We start from the raw sequence: 6583 nt of genomic DNA, 5'->3' as shown, positions 1-6583 counted from the left end.
AATCATGGGTACCCCATTTCTTATGTCTCCCGCACACTGGAACCCATATCCCAGTACTCACATTCCCCAGGATCTCCATGGCCCAGGACCCCTCATTCCCAAGGAACCCTCTTCTGTTCATTCCATCCCTAAAATTCCCTTCCCACAGGACCTTGATTTTCACAGGACCCCCATTCCCGCAGGATCCCCCATTCCCACAGCATCCCCATCCCATGACCCTAAATCCCTGGAGCCCACGTTCCTCTGGCACTCCCATCCCTGAGTCCCCTCAGCCGTGGGAAGCCCCATTCCCAGTGACTTCCCCTCCTCAGTTCCCCATTCCCAAGGAACCCAGCCTTGGGACCCCCCATTCCCGTGGACACCCATTCCCACATCCCCAAACCCCCCTGAGCTCCTCACTCCTGGGAACCCCATGTCCCACTGTGTCCCAGCCAGCCTTGTCCCATCCTGTCCCCACCCTGCTCACAGCCTGTGCCCAGCTTGTGGCCATCCTGATCCCACTAGGTGACACATATGCATGAGGGTGAGACCTGACCTCGCTTCCTTCCACTTTTGCCAAAGAGCCACCACCCAGGGGACAGCCACCCTTGGCAGTGAGTGACAGCCAGTGCACATGGCTGGGGACACCGGGATGGCCGGGAAGGTGGCGCTGCTCCTGTGGGGTGAGTGTCCTGGGGAGGGGCCTGACGCCCTGGGGATGGGGAGGGGAGAGGGGCACAGGGGGACTGTGGGGTCCCCTGAGGTCCCCAATGCCAGGAAGGCATGGAGCCAAGTGTGACCAGAGTTATGAAAGCTTTGGGGAGAGGGACAGGAACACAGGAATGCAGGGACAGGGACAATGGGACAAACACCATGTTGATGGACTATGGGGACAGGTGCCATCAGAAATGGACCATGGGCACAGGGCCATGGGGATGTGGCTGTGGGGCTGGCAGGGGTGACCTGTGCCAGCACAGCGTCTCCATGCCTGAGCAAATGTTGGCTGCTGTATCCCTGTCCTTGAGACATCTGTGCCACACCATTGCCTCCACTGAGACATTTTGGGAACAGCCCCACACTGCATGACCCCATGCTGCTGTCTCTGCGGTGTCACCCTCACCCAGCCCTGTCCCTTCTCCCTTCCAGCCCAGACCGTCGGCCTCACTGGTGAGTCCTTGGGGATGCCATGTCCCCACCCCGCTGTCCCCAGCCCCACGCTGGCCCTGGCAGGCTGGTGTCCCCTGTCACCCACAGGTGCCCAGACCACCCAGATCCTTGTGGAGCCCCCCTGGAGGCTGGCGGTGCTGTGGGACTGGGTGACACTGACCTGCCAGGGCTCGGGAATCGCTGGTGCCACCACCTGGTACAAGGACAGGCAGCACTAGTGGCAGCAGGGACGTGACAACTTTACTGTCACCGTGAGTGGCACCTACACGTGTGACAGACCGGGCACCGAGTGCACCCCCCCCATGGCAGTCTCAAACTGTGAGGAGGGTTTGAGTGTCCCCAGGCTGGCACTTGCGGGGACCCCGAGGGCTCTGGCTGGGCTCTGTTCCATGGTTCACCTCCTGTGTGACCAGAGCCTGTCCCCAGCTCTGGGGACATCCCAGAGCATCCCAGAGTGGGGAAAACCATGTAGGAAATGAGGACCCATGGTGTGCTGGATGTCACCAAACGGGTGTCCGGGTGCCATCGAGTGTGACAAGACCCCTCTGCCCTCCAGACCAGCTGGTGCTGCAGGTGCCTGCGGGGGCACTGCTGGAGGGGGACAGGGTGACACTGCACTGCTGGGGCTGGGGGAACAGCATGGTCACCATGGTGTTCTTCTTCCATGATGGAAAGAAACTGGAGGGGCTCCATGATAGGACCGAGCTGTCCGTGTCCTTCCTGCAGCAGCACCACAGCGGCCGCTACCACTGCGGGGACTGGGTGGTGTCACAGTGGAGCGTGTCAAACAGGGTGACAGTGACAGTGCACAGTGAGTGCATGAATGGGGACAGGGAAGCCCAACATCCTCCAAGGGTTTCCCCAGCACTGCCTGAATCCTTCATCCCTCCCTTTATGCCTCCCTGGATCACCCAAAATTTCCCAAGTCCCTCTTGCTTTCCCGCATGGGTCTCCTAAGCCTCTCGTCTGGTTCCCCATCCCTGCCTGGGTCTCTGCCCCTTCCCACGAGGTCTTGTCATTGTCCCAGGTCCCAACCTGCCTCCCAGGGTCCCCTTCTGCTCACTGGGATTCTCTCCTCTCCCCTCCAATCCCCCTCTTTCCCCTCCTGTGTCCCCCACCCCTTCTGGGTCCCCAGTCGCTCCTGAGTCCCCCCACAGAGGTCCCACCCTCGGGGGCGTCCCTGTCAGTGCAGCCCCCCAGGGGACATGTGGCACTCGGGGACAGCCTGGTGCTGAGCGGCACAGTAGCCATGGGGACAGGTCCCCTGTGCTTCTCCTGGCACCGGGAGGGCTTGAGGGCACTGCTGGGCACTGGCCCACAGCTGGAGCGGCGCCACATTGGGGATAATGACAGCGGCCAGTACCGGTGCCAGGTCAGCAACGGGGACAGTGTGGCCGAGAGTGACCCCCTGAATGTCACCGTCCTGGGTGAGCAGGACCCTCGGGCTGGGGGGTGACCCCACTCATGGCACCCACATCCCACCTTGCCCAGTGCCAGCCCTGATGTGTCCCTGCAGTGCCTGTGGCCAATGCCACCATCAACCATGGTCCCCTGTAACACCAGGTGCATGCAGGTGACAACGTGACCCTGTGCTGCTCAGGGCAGGTGGACTCAGCCCCTGTCACCTTCACCTGGCAGCATAATGGGCAGGAGGTGGCCTGGGGTCCCCTCCTAGAGCTCAGGGACATCAATGTGGGACATTCGGGCACCTACCAGTGCATGGCCACAAACCAGCTGGGACAGGACGGGCACCACGTGATCCGGGCACTCAGCCCAGAGCTGGCCCTGGAGGTGACACCTGGCTCACCCTGGGTCACAGGTGGGGTCACACGTGGTTGCTGGGGGGTTTGGGGCCCCTGTAGTTCAGGGTGACCCCAATGTGTCCCCTCTGTCCCCAGCAGTGGCTGTGAATGTCAGCAGGACCCTCCTGTTCCTGCGCCTGCTCCTGGCTGTCATCGGGTGCTGTCACTGGTGGCACCGCCGGGGTGGGTAACAAGGGGGGGGGGGTGGACAAGGTCCTACAGGAATTGGGGGGAAGCCCCACACACTGGGGGGGGGCTGTTGGGGCATCACCCAAAGCCCCTGAGCTGGAAGAAGCTGAGCCCCCAGTGACCTTTGCTTGGGGTGCTCACAGGTTTGGGGACATTTTGGAGGGTCCTGGGCTTTCCCAGGAAGGCCCTTGTGGAATACTGGGGTGTCACTGGGATCTCCTGGGGGCTTTTCGGGAGCTGTTGGAGAGTTGTGCAGGGATGTTGAGATCTCTTCAGGGATCCTGAAGCAGTTTGGATCCATTCCTTCCCTGCATTCCATTTTTGGGGTTCCTTGAGGCTTGAGGGGTGCTCAGGGGTTCAGGGTTCCTAGGGAGGGGGTTGGAGTACCTGGGTGGCTCAGGTGTTCTGGGGCTCCTCAGGGGTGCTTTGGGGTGCATGGGCCTGGCAGTCCAGTAGAAATCAGTGTCTGGTGGGGGCTCAGGAGTCCAGTGGGTATTTAAAGGTCCCAGGTGAGGTTGGGGCCCAGGGGATCTCATGATCACCCCATCCTCTTTTTCTTGCAGCTCTCAGGAAATCCCCGGACAGGTGAGTGGGGAGCTTCAGCCATGACTCTGCCTGACCCCTCCCCAGACACCCCTCAGACCCCCCCTTATCCCATCAGGGCCCCCCAGAACCCCCTTATCCCCTGGAGGTGGGGGAGGGGCTGGACATGGGGGGTCAGGGTGTGAGTATGGGGGATGGGTGGGGACACGGACATGTCACCCATGGATCTCACCCCAAGCCAGGTGTCTCTTACTGTCCCCCCCATGGACCCCCAGGTGACCCACGCAGAGCTGCCAGGACCACATGGGCGACGGCAGGACACCAGTGAGATCCATGGGAAGGTGCTGTGACACTGGGGCACACTGGGAGTCCCCATCCCACGGCTTCTGTGGTGACCCATCCTGCCTGGGGTGATGGCCGCAAGTCAGGGGGGCTGCACAGGGCACCCAGTGCTGCCCTTTCTCCCTCCCAGTGCTCCCAGTACACCCATGGCTTCCCTGGCTCCTCCCAGTGCCAGGGGACACTGGACCCATTTCCCTTGCCATTCTAAAGGGCTTCATGTTTGAAGCAGGAAGGAGGAGGGAACTGATCAGGTTGTTGAGCAGAATGTTGCGGGATATGCAAGGCTTTTGGGGCTATCTCAGACCCTTGCTGCAAGGGACAAAATGATCAATTGCTGCATTTCAGAACTGGTTCTCTCACAGCTGCCCCTGCAGGAGGCGATTTCCAGCCAGCCCTGCTCTGAAAACCATCAAAGGCCTCACAAAGCCACTGCTTGGGCTCGTTTTGGGTTTTGCGCTTCTTGCAGGGCTGAGCAAACCACAGGCAGGCCTTGTTCCACCCACAGAATTCTCACCTCTGCAGCAGCTCTAAAGCTGCCAGAATGAAAACCAAGAAGGCAAGGAGGGACCCTCAGGTGCTGGCTGCCACCTGGGGCTGGGCAGAGCAGGGCGGGGCAATGGCCATCCCTGTGCAGTGGGGCTGGGCCAGGGCTGGGCCCCACCCTTGGATTACCACTCCAACAACATCAGCCTCTCCAAAATACTTTTCACTATCTGAACAACATTGCAATATTTAATCAACACTAAAATCAATAATGTAATATCAATTCATATAATATCCAGCAAAAGTCAACTTCCATTAACTTGTTTCTGTCAATATTTACCAGTAAAGAACTGTATTCCTGTTCCCACATCTTTTCCTAAAAGCCCTGTAATTTCATACTAGTTCAGAGAGAAGGGGGTGGTATTTTCCATCCCAATGGAGGTTCCCACCTTGTTCAGCTTCCTTGACAGAGCTGACAAAGAAGCACCATTTCTGCCAGTTTAACCAAAGAGCTGCATTTTTCTCCCAGGAGCAGGGAACCAGGTCCTGTGCCCCTTGGAACTGCGATGGGTACCAGTAAGCCACCTTAGTGGGAGCAGTGGGAGAGGGATTGCAGAGCTACTAAGCACATGGGGGTTAAGAGGAACAAATCTGATTTGGATTTATATCTCAACATATGTTACACATGAGCTGGAAAATGACTCTGTGGGTTGTACATGTGCTTGGAACCCTGTCCCTGGGGAGGCTTCACACAACAGAGAATCAGGGGAGAGAAAGCATCAGTGATCGGGCCGTGAGTGACCCCCACTGGCTGGTGGGACAGATGCCTGGGAAAAATGTCTGGGGAAAAGTGCCAGGGAAATCGGGCTGTGAGAGGAGCCTTTGCAAATAAAAGCAGCAAACTGTGACACAACAGGAGCATTTTGCTTTGGGTTTCTTGGAGGGATCAGGGCCTCGCTCCGAGGGTCAGTTTGGCCCTCATTCCCTGTGGGATGCACATTCTCTGAACCTGGGAGAAGCAGTGAGAGAAGCAAAGAATGATCCAAACAATTTTTATCTCATTTACTGCTCCTGTGTTGTTGACAAGTAGAATGCATTGTGGAAGATTGTTTACCTGAAGGGAATTGGTAATTGGATTCTGGTGTGAGAGTTTTGATTCACTGACCAGTTAAATCCATTGAATCCAGGTGTGTGTGTGTGTGTTGGGACTGTTGGCTGACAGTCATGAGATTGTGTGCAGTGGAGTGCAGTTGAGTGCTTGGCACATTCAGTTTAGATGTAATGTAATATAATATAAAATATTATAGTATAATAAAGTAATTAATTAGCCTTCTGATAAGATGGAGTCAGATGCATCATTCCTCCCACACGTTGAGCAAAAATTTCACTGATACTACCCCCACTCGCCTTTTCCTCCCGGTGGTCCTTCTTCCCTGCCTGCATCCATTCTTCCCTGTTTCTCTGCTTCCCCGAGGCAGCTCATTCCTGCTTGTCCTGGACATTCCTTCATTGCTGCCCCGATGCAGCAGATGCTGCCTGCACCCACCCGCTGCCTCTGCCGCGTTTCCCATGATGCCCACAGCACCGAGCTGGCTGCACCTGCCCACCGCAGCCCCAGCCCGCGGCAGCCAGCCCAGAGCCACCAGTGCCGCAGCACCAGCCCACAGCAGCCAGCCCGCAGCAGCCAGCCTGCAGCCATCGCTCGCCCATGCCAGGGACACGCAGGTGCCGTCCTTGGAAATCACGCCCAGCCACTCACAAAAGCCATGTGGGCTCGCCCTGGCTTGCAGCACACACACTCCATCTGCCCAGCTGATGCCCACAGAGCACCCGGGCTTCTTGCGGCAACGCTGTCCCTGTCTTCTGTTTCTCTCTATATCCTTTTCCTTTTCTACTCCCTTCTCTCCACATTCAGTAAGAACACTTACCCTCCTTTACCAATAAACAGTTCTCAGATATAATATTGCCACGTTTGTGCTTCATTTTCATCTGAGAAACCTTTCAGCAAGAATCCTCCCCATCTCCCCCTTTTACAGCAGGATGGGACAGGAGTAGTGGGAGGGAGAAGGGGGAAGCCC

At 57.7% G+C, this 6583-nt stretch overlaps 1 pseudogene; it reads left to right on the top strand.

Moving 5' to 3' along the window:
- The first annotated feature begins 631 nt into the window (after nt 1-631).
- On the top strand, nt 632-3726 carry LOC135460978 (Fc receptor-like protein 5; annotated as a pseudogene).
- Nucleotides 3727-6583: the final 2857 nt, after the last annotated feature.

This window comes from Zonotrichia leucophrys, unplaced genomic scaffold, assembly GCF_028769735.1.
Source record: "Zonotrichia leucophrys gambelii isolate GWCS_2022_RI unplaced genomic scaffold, RI_Zleu_2.0 Scaffold_142_116074, whole genome shotgun sequence".
NCBI lineage: Eukaryota > Metazoa > Chordata > Aves > Passeriformes > Passerellidae > Zonotrichia > Zonotrichia leucophrys.
The sequence above is the reverse complement of the archived record's forward strand: the minus strand, read 5'-3'. Positions and strand labels throughout refer to the sequence as shown.